We start from the raw sequence: 21049 nt of genomic DNA, 5'->3' as shown, positions 1-21049 counted from the left end.
CAAATTGTGGGCCCAAAGTTGTCGTCATGTCATCGTTGGGGTTGAGCCGATCCTGACTTTTCAGGATCGATTTTAAAATCCGATTTCCGATCATTTTTCATTTGAACCCGATCTCGATCCCAATTCCGATCCCAATGCAAGTCAATGGGATTTTTTTTATTAATCGGAGATCGGGTTTTAAAAACAATCCTATTCACTATACAGCATGGAATCTAAGAATTGTTAGAATCCACGCTGTGTAGTGATTTTTTTTTTTTTTTTAATCCTCTGCCTACTTATTCCCCCCTGGTGTCCACTTACCTGCAGAGATGGCTGCTCCGGTGTTCTTCGCCTCGCTGCCGCTCCAGCTGCAGTAGTCTTCTCCCTTCGCTGCCCCCTCCCTGCCAGGTTAGGAGAGTGTGGGCGGGTTAGGAGAGTGTGGGCGGGTACTGGGTGGGGAGACGTCACGTCTCCCCGCCTTGTACCCGCCCACACTCTCCTAACCTGGCAGGGAGGGGGCAGCGAGGCGAAGAAGACAGCAGCTGGAGCGGCAGCGAGGCGAAGAGCAGCGGAGCAGCCATCTCTGGAGGTAAGTAGCTACTAGAGATGTTACTTTAGTCTCCCATTAGAATGAATGGAGGCAGCCGGCGTGCAGGGGGTTAAGGCTGTGTGCCGGCTGCTTCCATTCATTCCTATGGAACCGCAGCGGAGCCTTCACACTGAGTATACACTATATACTCAGTGTGAAGGCATTGTGGGAAATACTACCGATCTCGATCCCACCTAAAAAGATCGTGTTCGGAATTCCGATCGCGATCAAGAAAATTTCACGATCGCCGATCGGAATCCGATTTTTTTTTTTTTTTTTTTTTTTTTTTTTTTTTCCCCCGAACACAATCGCTCAACCCTAGCGATGCACCTTCCATTAGATTCCAAAGGTTTCTGGCCAGTGGTCCTCAACTTCTGAGCATAGACCTATTTCAAAAACTTGACCGTGTAAGCTAAACTTTTCAATGCACGTGATCCACTTTTGAGCCATTTGATGTTTTTGCCGTATTTTTTTTTTTTTCTCTCTCTCTCTCTCTTCTGAGTAGCTCTGGTTTATGTATATCTTGACAGCCGTAATGGCAGATGCTGGATAATGTCATTTTACAGACATGTTGGGTAATTGGTGATAATTACTGATGAGAGAAGGGCATTTTCAGGGCAACTTTTTTTTTTTTCCACTCGTAGTGACCTGGAGCAAAAGGACATGTCGGGGATAACTTGGATAAGGCGTATTGATGGCAATATAAGCCTGTTATACCTATACATGATGACATGTGCGAGAGGTTTACCAGTAATATTAAGCAACTTCTCTTCCCTACAAAATTTTTTGAAATTTTTACACTTTTTTTCAATTTGTAGAAGCCAGACTAGGAATAAAATTGTAAAAAATTACACCAAAAAGTTCTGGTCGTGACCAGAACGTGAACCTGGCCCAAGCGGTGGTCTGCTGACACGACTCATTTACTGTGCAAGTTTGCTAATAAATACGCAGTGAAGTGTACACAGGATGTGAATTTTTGTCTGGGAAACCACCTGACCTGCTGGAAGGAAAAGGTCACCGTCGGGTATCTTGGAAAATCTACAAGGATCTGGTAGACATGCCTGGGCTTACATATCTTGAGTAGGACTACAGTCCGACCATAAATGCAAAAAAAATTGCAGTGTTGTCTGTCCTTACTAGATGATGCAAAAAGAAAGGGAGCGGAACAAAAAAATTCAACTTTTTGGATTTAGGTATAGGAGGGTTGGCCTTTAAGTGTAGTATGAAGCCTAGTCCTATTTTTCCTAACCCGCGCTTAAACACTTGAGATTTTTCTCTTCGTCCTATCGGTTACCCCCTCCATGCCAAAAAGTTGTAAAGTTTGTACAATCCCTGCCAGTGTGTTTTTCTATTAGGGTGAAAGGTTCATGCCCCCGGGTGCTGGAACGAACCAAACAGTAGAACAATACAAGATTATACCCTGGCAGCCTTGGCGTTGTTAAACATGAGTCGCTACAGAATTTCTCTGATTGATTTAAGACGTTACGGCCGAAGCTTCGAGTCCCGGGATTGGTTGACGCGGTGGCTGTTGGCAAGGCTGCGTTTTATTGGCCCGCTATGAGTTATGTGTCTTTATTGTTACTTCATACAACACCGCACTGTTGCGAGATCTCTGTATGAATCCTTCAAGTGTTTACAACCTTCTTAAAGGAGAAGTTACTAAGACTACTGCTTCTTTAATAGCCATAATTTGAGGTGGGATTCCAATTATGGTTAAAGGTGGCGCATGAATCCCTCTAACGTGATTGTGATAGTCCATGGTCCGCTGGTTGGGTGAAACTTGTAATTTCACGTGACTGCAAAAAGTTGACTTTTGGCCATAAATGGTAGGCCCAATTCACATCTGCATTCGGGGAGTCCTCTTGGGGACCCCCCCAAACGGAAAACTAATCCGCATGAAAAAGTGGTTACTTAAGGAAACCCGCGTACCCCATAGCCTATATTGGGGTCTGTGTGAAAAATGCGGAGAGAAAAGGGCGGAATGGCCTGAACGAAGATGTCACCTGGACCTTAGACTTTCACTGGCCAAAATTGAGAATTTTGTCCAAAATACTACGAATGAACACTTGCAATGGCAGACTGATAGGCCGCGTTGGAAATTACTGGCCAGTTTTGGGTCAAAATTAAAAATGTTTGGCCAGGTTGACTTCTATTTGGCCAGTGTGTGAAGGCTTGCTGCAAACTGGCCCCCTGATGGGGCGGTTTAGTGGTTAAAGGGGTTGGTAAACTTTTTATGAAATTCTACTCATTTGGGTCCCAGAAATTCCTTTTTTAAAGGCTCAACAGACAGATGAGCTATGTTTCTATGATTCAGGGACTGGCTGGGAAATATAGGAAGGGGAGACCAGCAGGGACCTGGTTTGTGTCATAACAGAATTTTGAGAGGCATTTTGACCCTCTCCTGAACATTTTTGTCTTGAAGGATACCCCTATAACATCTGTCAAGTGAAAATTAAGTACATTTTTGGATAGTCATTACCTGACCGTTCCACTTATGTTGGGTTCATTTGTGTACAAAATCCCACCATCAACCATAAAAGGGGTTCCCCGGGGGCTAAGCTTTTTATGGCCTACTAGCCTCTGCCCGTGACTTCGTCTGCGTGTAGTTGGCTTCAATGATCCGCCTATATTCAACAAATTGCTGTTGTCGATGGTTCGCCTGCTCCGGCATTTCGGCAGCTCTTTCTGCTGCTGAACTTGTTCCTCTCACTGTGCCTGTGATTGTTCCGGCATCTCAGCAGCTCGCTGGGACACCATATAATGAGCATATTGTTGTCATTTGATCCGGCGTTACGGCAGTTGTCAAGCTGGCTTGCCTTTGAACTCAATCCTCCCGCTGTGCCCGTGATTGTTCCGGCATCTCAGCAAGTCGCTGGGACGCCATATAATGAGTGTGTAATGGCGCTTTTTGGGGACCGTCACTTTCTACTTCCGGCTCTATGTATTGTATAGGATGGGTGCCTGAAGTGACTCTATACAACAGATTGGGGCAGGGGCTTCCACCCATCAGGTATTTAGGCCATAAACAGCTTAACCCTGGACAACCCCTTTTAAAGTAGATGGTTGGACTATTTCTATGAACGATCCCACCATAGTTGGAATGGTGTGAAAATGAGTACCCAAAATTTACTTTTGTTTTTACTTGGCAGAATTTTTTTTTTTTTAACCCTCCAATCCTGGTTTAGGGTGAGTTTAATTTTTGAATTTTTCTGTGGAAGTATTTTGGAAAACGGCAATAATTTCGAATTTTTTTTTTTAATTTAATGACCAGGCCAAGGGTATTCTCCAAGTCACTAGATGCTCGGATTCTATCGCTTGAGAGATGTCGCAATGACACTGTATAGTGGGACTCTGTATTGTCTGAGACAAAAGGCTTTTGATCTTGGCATTGAAATTTCCCATAATCCTCTGTGGTGGGGTCTCTTGGTAAGATTTATTACACATACAGAATCGCCTTATCAATTATTTACAATGTGCCAGCTCCGCTCCCCGGGGTTGTCTGAGGCCTACACCACCAAAATCCTTTAAACCTTGCTTTACAAATATGACAAAGATTTTTTTTTTTTCCTTCATATTCTCTTCAGCAAGATAATAGAATATTTTTACCACACACTGGATAAAAAAAAAAAAATCCTGCAAAACCGTAATGGAGTCCATGTGGGATTGGTAGGCGTGAATATTAATAGAGGCGAGACTGCTCTTCTTTCTATAATCTACCGCACTTAATGATCTGGCTGTTTCTTGGCCGGGCCTTCGTGTTTCCCAGGATTCAAGATGGACTAGGAAAGAAAAAGATTTAAAAAAAAAAAAAAAAAAAATTAAACCCAAAAATTTAGTAAGGATAAACAATATAAAAAAAATCACAAAAATATACACTTTCCCCCTCCCCCGCCCAAAACACAAATTGCATAAATTCCTGAACCCTGGCCATTGTTTACGCCTTGAGATTGCAACAGTTCTGGCAATGCGTATACATAGACGGCTTATAAATCTTTTACAGTGTACTGTTCCAGACAAGCGGAGAGGAAAAAAAAAAAAAAAAAATCGCTCACATGACTTATGACTGTGTAGGTTTAATGATTTTTGCATCCTGACTGTGTGTTTGTAGCATTTCGTAACATAAACACATTTTTAAGAATATTTTTGAATAAAATAATTAAAATTTTTAAATTTGTAATTTTTTATTTTTTTTTTACTCCTGCCTCCCTTTTGGGGCTGTTATATTTTTTTAACTGCAGATTTATTAAAAAAAATAATAAAATTGACTTCTACCGTCTTTTTTTTTTTTTTTTTTTTAATAAAATTTTAGAAATTTTTAGATTACAAAGGAAAATGGATAGCAAGCCGAGAAACCAAAGACTGCATTGCTTTAAATCTTTCCTATGTAAGGACAATTTTTGCGAAGGACTTACCTGTGACCTCCATGTTCATGCCTTCATTTTTCCCCAAAAATTGGAAATGAGGTATCGCTAAAATTTTGTGCTACTCTTCCAATTTTTTATCTTTTTATTTTTCAAATTTTCATTTTTATTTGGGTTTAGTGTGAACATCTTTCTGGTTTAGATGTTATACTTTGTTGGCAATATTCTCGTTGCCATGTGTGTTTTTTTTTTTTTTTTTTTTTTTTTTTTTTTTTTTCCTACGATTTTTTTTTTCAATCTAAGTGGTTTTTATTAGTTTCAGGCTACAGTGAGGGCCAACAAAAGCCCCGTAGAGCAGGACAATATTTTAGTGCTTTCTGTGGGTGGTGATAATGTGACAATGGGCTTAAGAATCGCTAATGCCCCCCCCCCCCCCTCCTCCTTGGCTAGAAATGAAATTTATTGCTCTCTGAGTGTGTTATGGAGATCTGTGGTTTGAAAGGGGGGGAGGGGGTTCCTCGTTCACTTTCACCCTCCCCTCTGCACATGCATTCAGCATTAAACAGACTTGACACTGGTTACAATACAACAGAGATCTGGTTCTTTCTGGGTGCTGCTTTTTGTATAACCTGACCGCTGTTTCGGGAGTGGTGGTGGGGGTGTAGTTTTTGTTCCAGCTGTTGCACAGTAACAATGTATTTGGTATTAAATTTAATTGACATTTTATACATGTACTTTAAGCCCATTATGTGTTATATGATGTGCTACTGTTTTTTTTTTTATTTTTTTTATGAGCCTATACGGTATATTATCTGTAGGGAAGTGTCGTTGATGGCCATAGACTTGGTCTAACTCGCTTTTCGGGCCTGTGTTGCTGCTTGAGGAGTGAAAAATGTACAAGTGTGACTCTATACTCATGTGAAACCAGATGGAAGTGTTGCACTTGGATGCAACTTTTTGAACGCAACGTAATGTCATCCTTCCGAATTTTCCCGATCCACACCCATGCTCATCTCGAGAAATGGTTTGTCAATACAGCTGGCCATGCATATCAGAGTTTAGAACCAAGTGGCAAATTTTGGCAATCCTTTGTACGTAAACCTTTCATCCCGTAGCCAACCATCGACTAAAGTTGCGCAAGCGAAAATTTCATACGGCTCGCCCATTGAGATGAAACCGGTAACGGCAATACATAGACTCCTGTGGATGGATGATCTGACAAAAACGTGATGGGCTCACTGTGATGGATTCCTAGTTTGACTAAGGGGCCAGCACATTTCGAAAAAACATAAACGCTCTTCCACTGTCCCCCATGGATTTTGATTGATGGAATAAAAGCAAAATTTTTCTGGGCCCACACAGTTTTTGTCATCTAAGGTCGGTCGCCTCCAAAACGTGGTGTTAGATTTTTCTTTTTGGCTGTAATGGTATGGGCCAGACTGACAGATCTGTGGGTGATTTGTACCGTATATTGTGGGCATGCCTTTGTATTACTATCGCACGCCCACCAAGTGTCTGTCATTTCCCATTTTCATCACTTCATTAGCCTTCATCAACTCTTATCTCCTCATTTTTTTGAGTGTTTGGGGTAGTTGAACGTTTGTTGGAACATCTGTTCTCGATTGCTCGTACAGAAGACTGTTCCAAAGACTCAATCGATGAAAATTTGTTCCAGATATGTGATGAATCATTAGGGGTGGGCCGATCTTGAGATTTCAAGATCGATTTTAAAATCCGATTTCCGATCATTTTCCAGCCGATCTCGATCCCGATCGTGAAATTTGCTCGATCGCCGATCGGAATCTGATCTTTTCCAATCCCGATCTTCAACCCTAGTCAATGCTTTTCTATGGAAAAAGTCACTTTTAAGGTTGAGCCGATCTTGAGATAACTTCTGATCTCGATCCCACTGGAAAAGATCGGGTCGGAATTCTGATCTCGATCGTGAAATTTACTCGATCACCGATCGGAATCCGATCTTTTCCGATCCCGATCGCTCAACCCTAGTGATGATCTAAAAAATGTGATCTGTATGGGCAGCTTAAGCCAATCCAGGTAGCTCTGTTGGTGGCTTATATCCTACGAGGAGAAGGCTCGCATGTTGAAATCCAGCTTGCCCAACTCTTCTGTTCTTTGTCATCAGCTGAGTCTTCACACCCCAATGCCCATAAGATTGGTTGGCCATTTGCGATGTGTAGGAGTGCCTAGATGTTCGCTTTTGTAAATCTTCATTCCTGACATTTATAGCTACATAACTCTGAGGGAAAGAAGTTGTAAGTCGTATAAAAACGAGATCATGTAGGATCGTTTCCCATGGTTTCCTCTTCCGATAGTCATGTATTGGTGTTCGAAACAGAACTGGAGGCAAGGGTTGGAAGCCAACCAAGATCATCAATGATGTGTAGTTTTGTATATTTTACCACAGCTTGTGAGAGTTTTCTCAGGTTCCTTCAGCTTCTTCCCAGGGCACTAAAAACCTGCTGAAAGGGTCACCAGACGTCTTCGGCCTTCCTATTATGGGGAATATCGTCACATCGAGAAACTAGATTCCTGTGTGGACTGATAAATGGGATTTGTGGATATAATTCCATAATGTAACTAGAAATATCTGTATATTTTATCTCAGACACTCTTCGAGGCTCGCTATGGACCGTGACCCCCACCACCTGCTTCGTTGACTTCAGGTCTTACACCATGTTTATGATTTACGGTATCCATTATCGGCAGGGCTCCTTGTGGACGAGGCCTGATAGGCCGGGCGTTTCCAGGGCTCAGTGAACGTCTGTCTCGGCCTTCCTACACAGTCTTCCCTTCAGGCCTGTGCTTTGTAACCTGTCTCCCGTCCTTTGTCTCGCTGCCTGTGTCATTTCACGGATAATGTACTTTGTTCCTTGTGTTCATACCTGGGTTTGTGTTCTCACTTTGTTTACAATGGTTGCAGTTTGAATAGAATGCCGAATTATTATTCTTTGGTGTCATAGCTGTTGTTAACCCCTTGTAGACATTAGGGGAGGCTCAACAGGGTTCCTTGAGGTTATATCTGATGGTAATTTCAAGATGCAAATAGTCCTTGGATTTGGTCTTTGTCTGCTTTCCTGCTTCTTACCTTTTATTGCCCTCTTGGGGCCTATTTGTTGACTCTCTGTCCTTTTGGGCCATTGGCTTGGTTGAATACAGCCCTTTTTATAAGGTTTAGCTTCTCCATGTGTACTATAGGTCATCTTGCTTTCTAGGTGGACTCTATGGAATCTTCTAATCAACATGTCGTCTTGAGTTCCATCTCCGTAGGACGACTACATTTTTTGGGAGGTTCTGTTTGCCTTTTGGCTTCACCTCTCCTGAATTAACTTTTTTGGTATTCTTCCATTTCGCTTCACTTTTTAGGTTAAGCCCATTTTTTTTTTTTTTGTCCACATCAACCTTTGACTGTTTGCCCTTTGGTGGCTTAGATGATTCCTTCACACTCGTAAGAACGAGCACCGACGAATAGTAAAGTAGTCCACAAATTTATTTTTACCCCGTTTGGACTAGGTTTATACTTGGTGTTTGGAAGTGGCTTTTGTACAAGTTGGACAACGCCCTCCTACCCCCATATTTTTCAGCAGAGTGATTAAACAATTTCTGAACCTCGTGTTGACTTTTGTAGGGCGTGATTGTTACGTCGATGGCCAAGTCATAACACAACTTGCACATTAATTTTTTTTCCATCAAGGCCGTAGCCGTCTTCGAGAAGAGACTTTCCACCCCAACCCATAAAAGCCTTTACTTCCTTCATACCTACAACCATTCTGGTCTTTCTCTGTCATCCCCTACTATTTTTACAAAATTTTTTTCACCGCCCTCCGAAGAACATCCCTTGTAATTGATGCAAATCCTTTGTCTCCAGTGGCCGAACTAATTCCATTTTCTCCTTTTCGCATTTGTGAGATTCCTGAGGCGGCAGTATCCATGGCATAATATTTCATAGGCCACTTCCAGAAAGCGGGAGGAATGTGTGAGCGAGGCGGACCGGGAGATATTGAGGATTTTTATGGCTGCCGGTCAGCATGCAGACATTAAGAGCTGCTGATGATGGATGAGGTTGAGATGAGGTAATGAACTCTCATCGTGTGAGCGTGGGACTGGCAATCTAGGATTTCCTAATGTCTGCTTGGATTTCCAGAGCCAGGAAGGAATTAATATTCCGTTTTTTTTCTTTTTTTAATACATCTTTTCAGATCCTACTCAACCTGTCTGGCTCCTCATGGGCCCATTGTCAAGTCAATGCTAAGTGCTGGTGTAGGGCCATTGCTGTACTTGCCCTTTCATCATGTTGTCAGATCTCGGGATCCTATACATCATATATACTCTCCAATTTATATGGCTGGAATGGGTAATTTGTCTATTGGTAATGCACTGTGGGTATAATGGCCAATATGTAATTAATCTGAGTCATTTGGCTAAGAACCAATGGGTGTTTTTAGCTGGTCGGATACCATTTACATTTCTTATTAAAAACAAAACAAAACCCTTAATTTTATATATATATATATATATATATATATATATATATATATAATTTTTTTTTTTTCTATATTTTTGGAAAAAAATGTAGAAAAAAAAACGGCAAATTACAGATTACGGTAAATTTTTTTTTTTTTGCCCCCAAACTGTTCATCTTTGCTCCATTGATCCCAGCCCGGGCTACCTAGAGCCAAGAGGATAGGTAAGGTAGGGCACATCTGTAGTGGTGGCCATTATCCAGTATTATGTCGGAGTATTGCCCCGGACAGACAATCTATAGCTCTACTTTTTGTTTATTTTTGATTCTATTAAAATCGCTCCATTGTTGGGTTTGGACAGATTTATTATTATTATTTATTATGCTTACTTGTATAGCGCCATCATATTCCGCAGCAATTTACAGATATTGTCGGTCACTGTCCCATATAGGGCTCACAATCTACAGTCCCTATCAGTATGTCTTTGGCGTGTGGGAGGAAACAAGAGTACCCGGAGGAAACCCACGCAAACACGGGGAGAGCATACAAACTCCTTGCAGATGCTGTCCTTGGCAGGATTTGAACCCAGGATTCCAGTGCTGCCCATGATCATCACGATTAATCCTCAATATTCCTTCTTCTTCCCAGACAAGGGGGAAAGAGATTTTCACAAGGAAATAGTTGATCCCTTATCCATCTCAAAGCTAGTTTTATTCAAAAATAATGTAAAAAAAAAATTTAGAATGTTAAATTTTCATTCTCCTTTCTGACTTAGTAGATGTATGTTGTTAGTTATTCGGTTTAACTGACTATTTTTTTTGTTTCTATAGGTTTTTCTCCTGTACAAAAGAAATTGATGCTGAAAAATTGAGGAAACCTTTTTTTTTCCAAATTTTTGAAAGAAAATTCTACTTTAGGATGCATGAAGGGTCGTAGGATTAATCCGTAAAGCCCCATATTTTCTGTGATCCTCACCTGGTAAGTGTCTATATGCATAATCTACTGGGGAAGCCATTTTTTTTCCCAAAAACATAGTCCAATCATATTAATGTGACCACCTGTCAAATCCAGAATAACCACCTTTGGCAGAGTGGACCGCTGCGAGATGTGCAGGAAGAGAGGGGATGTTGTGATGATATTCACTGGGATGTTGAGCCATGCCGACTCCAGTGCCGTGGCCAGCTGTGCTAGGTTACGCGGTTGAGCATCCATGGCGCGAACAACCCGATCGAGGTGGTCCCACTGATTCAAGTCTGGGGAGTTTGCTAGCCAAGGGAGTACGGTAAACTCATCCTGGTGCTCCTCGAACCAAGCAAGTACACTGCGAGCTTTATGACACATCACATTGTCCTGCTGGTAGATGCCATCATCCTGAGGAAAAACAATTCGCATGTAGGGGTGAACATGGTCCGCAAGGATAGATGCATACTTGTGTTGGTCCATTGTGCCTTCCACAATCTTGAGTGTACCCAAATGGCTGATGACACGTGCCTTCTGCCATTGGTTATTTAACGTTGACGTCAAAAGTAGGCGGTGGTCACATTAATATGACTGGACTGCGTACAGTAGAACAAATTGAGCCTTCCATCACCTTTCGTGGAAATTAAGAATATCACAAGTTAGAGGAACTAGAAATTTTTGAGATGGGATGTTGATCCAGGGACTTGGACCAATTGCCATATTTAGAATTGGGAAGAAATTTTTTTTCCTATGTTGAGGCAATTGGCCTCAGTTTCTTGGGGTTTGATGGTCCTCCAGTTCTATTGAAATTGTTAGGCTTGGCCAAGATTCACTGTGTATAGCCAGCTTTACCCCATTCAGTCTCCAGCTCCTTATCACCTGCTGACAGACGGAGGGAGCAAAGTAGGACTTGCTGTATTTTGGGTTGTTGGGGTGCGTAGTGTTTGACTCTGTCTTGGAATGGTAACTGCTATGAAACGTTTGCATCCTAAACCAAACCACAGTGAATCATTTTCTATCTTATTGATCATGTGCAGCTCATTAACAAGAAACAATTGTGCGACTGGAAATGTTTAGCCAGACCATAAATTTCCCAAAATTATTCCAAAATGATCTTGGCCTCATGGGACCTTCCATATGACATGCTGTATATATTTAGGAAGCTAATTATTTACTTAGCAGGGCTTCAGCCTAAGGGACCCCTTAAAGGGGATCTCTAGAACGCTATAAATTAAATTTGAGAAGACCAAAAAATATGGGGTCTTTAGATACATGTAGGTCAAAACTTGGGGTCAAATTTACTCAAATGACAATCGTGTCGATGGATGTTGCAGTTTTCCTCAAGTTCCTACATTTTTGTGGTTCCTCTTAACCTCCTCTTGAGCACAAATGTACCCAAAAGATGGTTCTCCTAACTTTCTTACTCCAGAAGTCACGAGTCATCCCTCTGGTCTTCTTAGAACCAGAACACTTCAAGTTTTTTTTTTAGAAGTCAAGATGACCTGGAAGGATATCTCACCTTTTTTGTTCCTAAATCACCAGTTTGGCATTTGGACCAGTTTGGCATTTCAGGGCGTCTCGAAGCTGTAAATATCCTCAAGGTGATCACCTCTTTGGGTAACAGCTACTCCTCATGACTCCTTCATAGGTATCCAAAAGCAAATCCTGGGAAGAAGAACAAATTTGGCATGGTGGATTTCAACATGTCGATTACTAGATTCTTACCTCTAGTGGTGGCTTATCTTCTGTAAGAACCTATTAATCGGCATGTTGAAATCCACCATGACAAATCTGTTGTTCTTCCCAGGTTTTGCTTTTGGGTTGAGACTGGGAAAGAAAGTGGAGATGCCCCATACATATTGCATGTTTGGCTGGCTCAAAATCAGAAGTTTTGGTCATCGTCCGATTTTGAGGAACCAGCCAAATATCCAATATGTATTGGCATCTCCACTTTCTTTCCCAGTCTCAAACCAAAACCTGGGAAGAACAACAGATTTGGCATGGTGGATTTCAACATGCTGAATACTAGGTTCTCACAGAAGATAAGCCACTTCTAAAGGTTCTCAGATACCTCTAGTGGTGACTTATCTTCTGTATCTGAGAACCTTTAGCAGTGGCTTATCTTCTGTGAGAACCTAGTATTCAGAATGTTGAAATCCACCATGCCAAATCTGTTGTTCTTCCCAGGTTTTGGTTTGAGACTGGGAAAGAAAGTGGAGATGCCCATGCATATTGGATGTTTGGCTGGTTCCTCAAAATCAGACGATGAGCAAAACTTCTGATTTTGAGCCAGCCAAACATGCAATATGTATGGGGTATCTCCACTTTCTTTCCCAGTCTCAACCCAAAAGCAAAACCTGGGAAGAACAACAGATTTGGCATGATGGATTTCAACATGCTGAATACTAGGTTCTTACAGAAGATAAGCCACTGCTAGAGGTTCTCAGATACCTCTAATGGTGGCTTATCTTCTGTAAGAACCTATTAATCGGCATGTTGAAATCCACCATGCCAAATCTGTTGTTCTTCCCAGGTTTTGCTTTTGGCTTGAGACTGGGAAAGAAAGTGGAGAGGCTCCATACATATTGGATGTTTGGCTGGTTCCTCAAAATCAGAAGGTTTGGCCATCGTTCATCTAATGAGTATTGCCTCTATCAGCGAGAGTCTTGAAGAAGATGGCTTTCCCCTGCTTGACATAGATGCTCTATACTATCGTAGAGGGGACTATTTCACTTAGTAGGCCTGTCTGATCGTGTTGGTGTTCTGTGAACAGGTTCCACAGGTTCCATCTATCAGCTGGCCTTCCATTGCAGCTGGCTAATGTGTTATTATAGCATTAAGAGTCGTCCGCTTAGTTAGAAAAGCCATTAAGTTAAACTGCTAAATGTAGGTTTTCCCATGCGTGTAATTTGTATGTGTGCTTTACATACCTACCATGTGATTATAGGTATGGCATGTTGAAGGGTGAAGGATGTGCTTTAAGGAATCCATGAATGCTGAAAGTTAAGGTATTGTCTCCTTGTGGTGAGATACTACCTTGTCCAATAGTCGGGATGGAGTTGTGTTATAGAGGGCGAGGACTACATGATATCCAACCCTTAATCAAAATGGCTTAAACTCTACCCTTCATAGTGGGAAATAAATCCTACTGTATACGTAAGACCTCTAGCAACTAAGTCTGTAATCTCGTTGGGTGTCCTCATACCACCGGCCATGGGTTTCCACAACTCCGAGCTTGGATGTAGGAACGTTCTTCAGGTTGAGTTTCCTTCTTATATACAGAAGGTGTTGTGTGTATACATCTATATTATTTGTACATTATACTTGAGTCCTGTCAACAAAAGGTCTACCACCTCCATTACAGCCTTGGCTTAGATGGACGGTCGAAGACTGAGAGGTGCTTGAGAACCATTAGGACTCCTTGATGAAGCACGAATGTGGATGTCCTTTTATCAGGCCGGCTATATGTAGTCCTCTTCGTGGTTTCTTCCCCGCATTAATGTGCTTTTAGGTTTTCCGAACCATTTGAAGTTGTTCTGTGAATGCCCCCGCTTCCTTTCACCGAAGAAGAGAAAATCGAAGGCCTGAAAGTACGTCTGCCTGTGTAACCTTAGTGAAGAGGCCGCAACGTTTGGTTGAGCGCTGCTCTTCATCCAACTGATTGGTGGGAATGCTGGATCTTGGAACATACCGATCACATATTGAAGACCTATTCAAAGGATAGGTAATCAATAGATATTGCATCCACGATCGGGGACTGACTTTTGGCCGCAGTTGTGGAAATCCTCTTTAGGGAATGTTCACACTGGGTTTTTTCGGTCAGGATTTTGAGGCCGTGTTCGCCTCAAAATCTTGACCGAAAAGACGGCTCCCATTGAAATCAATGGAAGCCGCTCAGGAGCTTTTTCCGGAAGCAAGATGCTCATTATTCTGGCCGTTTCGCCTCGCGATTCGGCCTGAAGACACTCCCTCCTCTGGACGAGGTCCATTCATTGGGCCTAATCTGGAGCAGAGGGCGCGGCTGGGTGCCGGTGATGTGCATCGGCTTTCAATCACGGGTACCCAGCTTTTGGATTGGAACCTGAGGCGTTCTGGTCAAAAAAAACCCTGTGTGACTTACCCTTAATCTCCATTGTTGACCCCGCCCAACAAAAAAAAAAATGTTTTTGTTGCATTATGGCTCCTTGCATTCCTTTACATCCAAAGCTCTTGGTCCTCGGTCTTTAGTTTTTTTTCATTCCTGACGTGGCCGATTCTCCGTACTTGGTGAGATGACGCCACTTTTTCCCGTCCCCCTTACTGCGGAGTATTTTTGTGATTTTTTTTTGCACACTTTGCTCCCCCTAGACTCCAGGTTGTCTGTATTGCTGAGAGTTGTCGGTCCAAGTTTTCTTGTCTCTCGTCACTTTTTTTTTTTCCGGTGGTCATCTCCCTGGAGAAATCTGACTCCTTTTTGTGAACAATAGGAGAAGAGTTACAAAATGAACCAATTTTTTTTTTTTTTTTTTTGGTCCCCCTCCTTGCTCGCCCTGCACCCATCCTTCCAATCTCTCCGCTTCTCTCCGGGCACTTGCTTGGAAGAATGTTTCTAGGCCTGGCTGCCATTACCTAGGAAACCAAAGGGGTGCATGTGGGGGATGGGGGGAGGTGCGCAGAGGCCTTTTGGGTTTCCATGGTAATAGATGGGAAAAATTCGGGACAAAAGCCTTGGCTGACTGCAGCATCCTGACCCTGTCCATCCAAAACCAGTGGCTGGAAGCAGGACGTGATTGGATCTGTATTTTTTTTGTAGTCGTGTTTCTATGGTCACTGAGTCTCGTAAGATTGTCCCCCCGGCCGCCGCCGCCGTACACGGAGCTGAAGGTGTCACATTGGATGTCGCTCAAACTCCTAATCCTTTTCCATTTGCTTCACTACAACTTAACAATTGTGTGTTTGTAAGAATTTTTTGTAAAATGCCCAATTTGGTCATGTTAGGTTAATGGGAGGGAAAGACGGGTCGGATCAGCTCCGTCCGAAATAATAGCAAAGACTATTCGAAGGGCCAAAACCCAGATCTGAAGTAGGACCCGTTAATGGAACCCACATGGCACAAAAATGGTTACTCTAACAGCGAATGGGTGCACTTATGGGTACTGGTGGTGCACTAAAATGGGAGATCTATCTGATGCAGGTCTCACTGGCAAACTGGGAATGATACCAGATGGGGTAGCCCTTTAAGTGACTAACTCTGGGTGAAGCCACCTCTACAGTTGTTCTCCTGGGAGGCAGTCCAGAAGAATTTCCATATCTAAAGCACATGCTTAAAATGAGCAGGTCTACCAAAGGAAGGTTTTTGTTTTTTTTTTAATTTTGGCCCTATGTTCCTGCCTTGCTTTTTGTACATCTCCTTTTTGATGTGGCAGCGGGCAGAGAACAACTGCTTAATTGTGTCTCTTGTAACCGTACCCGGAACCTATTGACCGCACTGAAGCCTCTCTTAGTTCATTCTGTTTGATGCTCTCCTGGTATTCTCCTCCTTCATGGTTGCCTTATAGTTATACCTGACCTGTGTCTTCAGGGAAATATTACTGCAACGCTAAGGACTCAAGAAAAGGCATCTGCAGTACACATCTTATCTATCTATCTATCTATCTATCTATCTATCTATCCATATTCTTGTACATAGGAGCAGTATTATAGTAGTTATATTCTTGTACATAGGAGGTAGTATTATAGTAGTTATATTCTTGTACATAGTAGCAGTATTATAGTAGTTATATTCTAGTACATAGCAGTAGTATTATAGTAGTTATATTCTTGTACATAGGAGGTAGTATTATAGTAGTTATATTCTTGTACATAGGAGGCAGTATTATAGTAGTTATATTCTTGTACATAGGAGGTAGTATTATAGTAGTTATATTCTTGTACATAGGAGCAGTATTATAGTAGTTATATTTCTTTTATAGGTCCCAATGTACATTGTAAATGTGTTCATATGTTACAGTAGCCAGACAAAGACTAAGTGGCCACAGTAGACTACAGTAGCTAGCAAAAAAAAAATTGGGGTGTAATGCCTCAAAGCAGCCACCTGTAGACTATGAATGTAAGCACAGTAGAACTTTTTTTTTTCTCCCTCTGAGAATAGAATATGAAGGCTATGCTTCTTTTTGGTGTTATGGAGTTGACCTACACTTGACACCCACCCTACACTCTGGAACTGATGTTGACCCTTGGCTTCTGATGTGGTGGTGAACATACTACTACTTTGTTCCCTCTGAATTAGGGACTTTACCCAGAGGTCATAAGGACTCGGTCAAGTGTTTCTTGACCACTGAGACGTAACATTGAATCTTCTATAAGTGACTGAATTCCTTATATTGCAATTTCCGTGTGGCCACCATGTATCTCAACGGGGCTTAACTTTCATGCTAATAAGATTTGGCAAAAGTACGAAGATGCCCTGGTCTTCCATAAGTAGTAAGACTTTGGTGACCAAGTATTTCAAGGATGTGGTCATACACTTCTATATTGGCCATTGCCATTTCTTACCCTGGTCTTACATGTTCACTGAAATGGGAGGGGGAAGGAAGAAGGTTTTTCTGGGAATGTTCTTTTAAGGGAAAAATATTTATGGACAAAAACTATGACAATCGGACAAAAATTTTAAACATGGTCCACTTCTTTCGAAGCAATGATGGTCTTCAGTAGGATGAGCCTATTGTTCATTACATTTCATCAAACTAATGCTCCTTAGAATGTCCGAAATGTGGATGCCTCGCAAAATAGGATAGGTCTACATGACTATGGGGGGCATAGATGACCACTAATGGTTGTTTTTGTAGGAGCTTGTGGAAGCATCAACATTAAAGAGCCGGGATTTTTTAATTATCGAAAAATCGGATTTTAAAAATGATCCTATTCATTACACAGCTTGGAGTCCAAAAAATTGAAGGTTTAAATTTTTGGACTCCACGCTGTGTAGTGATTAAAAAAAATCCGACGGCTATTTAGTCCCCCCTGCTGTCCGGTTACCTGTACAGAGCTGCTGCCACTTCCCGCAGCTCCGGGTCGTTGTTCTGTGTCCTCTCCTCTCTCATTCAGACGCCGGTAGAGCGCCGTGCCTACTCCCAGCATCAGTAACACTAACCTAGGGAGGCAGGGGCGCACACTGGGCTCTGCCAGCATCTGAATGAGAGAGGAGAGGACTGAGAACAACAGCCTGGAGCTCAGGGGAGTGGCAGCGGTTCTGTGCAGGTAACTAGGGTTGAGCGATCGGAATTCCGTTCCCAATGTTTTTTAGGCGGGATCGGACCCAGATTGTAAAATTTACTCGATCACCAAACAAGATCCGATATTTTCCAATCCCAATTTCTCAACCCTAGCCATTACGTAAATTAAATAACTTCCCTTTAATCAAAAAGTTGACAATTTTTGTTTAAATGGGATTTTTTGGGATAAAAAAAACCTCCTACCCCAGGTCTTTGGTTCATTTGGCATGTTCCCTACTTCATCTGGTCCTCACTACTTGGGCTGGATGTGAAGGGGGTGCAGATTAGTAATGTGGCTAGTCGCTGGCCTGGAGGTCACATGTTCTGTACCGTTAATATCAGTGCCTGATGCCCAATATGTTATGACTGGCTGCAGTGGATGGCCACGGCAATTGCTTGAGCCCCTTCACCTCCAGCTTGAGCATTCAGAGGACAGATCAGGGCACAGGTTGTGCCACCTGAATCAAGGACTAGGTTGTAGACGAGTATTACATCTACTTTTTGTTTTCCTCCACCTCAAGTTAAATTTTTTTTCAATTTTTTTTTTTTTTTTTTCAATTATCCCAGAAATGTTAAGACTTGTAAAAGGAAAGATAAATTGGCAAACCTATTAGAACAACTGAGGATCTGTAGCTAAATTTATTTTCTATAATTCCTCATTTTTCATCCGCATCAGAGTTTGTTTTTTTCATCATTATTGACTGTCAAACGAAATCAACAAGGAAAAATGATCACCAACTGTTTCTCGCCGACGTGTTATGCATCTTTAAATAATTTACACTCATTAAATATTCCTGGCAATTTCTTAATAGAGGGAGACGCAGCCGTTTCACAGTTTCAGGGAATATTCTAGAGTGTTGGAATTCAAGTAAGATTTTTTTATTTAAAATTTTTCCTGTGCGTAATTGTGCCATTCGTTGGCCAATCCACCAATTTTTTTCGACAGTCCGTCTCCAACTCCTAAGTGGCCATCAAGATCTTCTATTTCATTAGAGCGCTAGGGGTTAAATTCCTATGATCGTAAATATCTCACACCCACTGCATATAATTATAGGATATTTAATTAAAAACATCATATTTAATTATAATTATTCATTGTATTTTGACGCCGGAAATGGTAACTTTTTTTTTTTTTCCCCAAATTTGGTCCAGATTCCAAGTCTGACTACACAGCTTTGCTTTTTATCATGACTCCATATAGTACATACTTGAATTGGTATTATTTTTGATTTTTTATTTTCTTTATTTTTTTATAGAGTCCTGAATAGGACTTTTGCCTAGTTTAAAAAATGTATGCCATGAAAAGGATTTATCCTCTATCCATAAGTAAATACCTGATCGGTGGGATTTCACCACTGAGACCCCCACCAATCCCGAGAACAAGGCAGTTTTTTCCACTGAGGACTCAGCTTAACCACCCCAGGCTGAATGTAGGAAATGGTATGTCACTTGGTGGACCACGCTCCCATTCGCATCCAATGGATTACCCAAGAGAGTGCCGAGCTTCACTTTGACTATCTCTGGTGGTTCCATTGAAGTGATTGGTAGCACAGGTTCGTTCATCCACCAAGTGAAACGCCTACATTGTTTGTTTGGATATGATCAGGCTGAATGTGCAATGGGGGAAATTCCCCCGTTCTCCAGATCAGTGGGGCTTTCAGTGGTCCGATCCCCACGATCAGGTATTTATCCTCTATCCTATGTCCTAAATACTTTTTGTGGCACAACTCCTTTAAGGTGACCCTACACCTTTAGTTGCTGCTCAGTTATGCTGGTGTACTCTGGTGGTGGCCTATCTGAATACTAAAGGATCTAGTATTAATATTCAAAAAATTGGCGAATTGGACGGGTCTCTGAAGCTGGATGACCACCTTTATGGGAGAGAACTGTAAGGGGGGAGGAGGAAGGGAAAGACACATTGGGGTCTCCCCGCGCAGGTTCAAATCCTGCCGACTACGCCAAAAATGTAAGGGGGGAGGAGGAAGGGAAAGACACGGCAGCCGACTGGCTACCGGGGCTCTTGCAGGAACTTTTAGGATACAGCGGTTCCACGGACAGGCACAACCACACCAGACACGAAGTAAGAAATATAAATTTTACTCTATACCCTTTTGGGGTGAACTCCAGGCTAACAGGCCTGATGAAATCAATAATTACAAGACACTCAGCCGAGGGCTGAGACCCCTGAGTGACACTGCACCGTGACCTAATATGTCAGAACTAGTGAACTATGCCTTTAACTAGCGGCTACATATATATAGCAGCTGCAATTTACCTATTAATACCAAGCTAACAAAACAATGTAAGTATGCAGAGGAAGATCACCTGCGGTGTCACACTGGGGTTAACAATATCACAGTTTACTATTTAACTTACCCACTCCCCAATATCCACATTTCAACACACTACCCCAACCCTGCAGGGAAGACTTCAGCAACCGGTTTTGTTTTATCAGAAGTTGGTGCTTAGCTGCACAAGTCTTAGTGAAACAAATAACTCCTCTTATGACATACTTCTGGTACTATAATCCAGGATATAGTGTCTCTTTTGAATAGCAGGACAACACGTGCTGTATCTCCGTTTGGATAGAACTCGCTTTAAAGCAAAATGGCCGGAACCAGTCTATGCTAGGTTTTTGGCGCCAAAAAAAAAAACTATTTACTGCGTGTATACACTATTCACCCTTATGAAAGGTGAATCGGAGCTCCGCTTACCCGGGTTAGCAAGGGGGCGAACAGTCAGATGGACTTTCCGAAGGAAACAGGAATTTCTTTGCCTCCAGGCAACTGGAACACGGTGTCACAAGGGCTGGTCCTTCTTGTCATCCGCTCCGCGGCGTCTGCACAGCAATCGTCTCCAACTCTCCTGACATGGGAACCAGCAACAGGTTCGGGCTTCTCCAGAGCTGGCCCTGGCCTGAAACAAGCGTTGCAGGGCAGCGGATGGCAATGGATTGTCCCTCAGATCTCTCACTGCTCACAGCCAGCTTCTTCTCCCCCACTACAGCAGTCCACTTCCTGAACTCGTCACTTCCTGGTTTTTCCTTTACCTAACACAGCGGCATCTTGTGGTCAAAAAGAATTACTACAATAGAATTTTTCATTACAGAAACATCTCCTTTTACCACTGCTATTATCACATCACACACTTGTCAGTGAGAAGTGTTCTGAGACTGTATAGCATTAGTCACCCCGTGACAGAACCTTAGCAACGAATACCCCAGGACCTCCCTGACAGAAGAGAAGAGCATGATGACTTCTAGTGACCAGTTGACGTAGTCGTCAAGTGATCTGTCTAGTATTTTTTGTTTGTTCCTCCCACAAATTGGCTGCCACCACTCCCATTTTTTTTATTTTTTTTTTTTAAGTGGACTCCCCTTCAACCTATCCTAGATTATTTACTATGACTTAAGTATGAGGAAACGTG

At 42.2% G+C, this 21049-nt stretch overlaps 1 protein-coding gene across 1 annotated transcript in view; it reads left to right on the top strand.

Moving 5' to 3' along the window:
- The first annotated feature begins 10371 nt into the window (after positions 1-10371).
- The window catches only part of VANGL2 (VANGL planar cell polarity protein 2), a 29649-nt gene continuing 18971 nt past the window's right edge, over positions 10372-21049 (top strand). Inside the window, exon 1 of the mRNA XM_075283241.1 lies at positions 10372-10388. The gene's annotated coding sequence lies outside the window, so the exon portion shown is untranslated. The remainder of the gene's footprint in view (positions 10389-21049) is intronic.

This window comes from Leptodactylus fuscus, chromosome 7, assembly GCF_031893055.1.
Source record: "Leptodactylus fuscus isolate aLepFus1 chromosome 7, aLepFus1.hap2, whole genome shotgun sequence".
Lineage (NCBI taxonomy): Eukaryota > Metazoa > Chordata > Amphibia > Anura > Leptodactylidae > Leptodactylus > Leptodactylus fuscus.
This window is presented reverse-complemented; position numbering and strand designations above follow the sequence as displayed.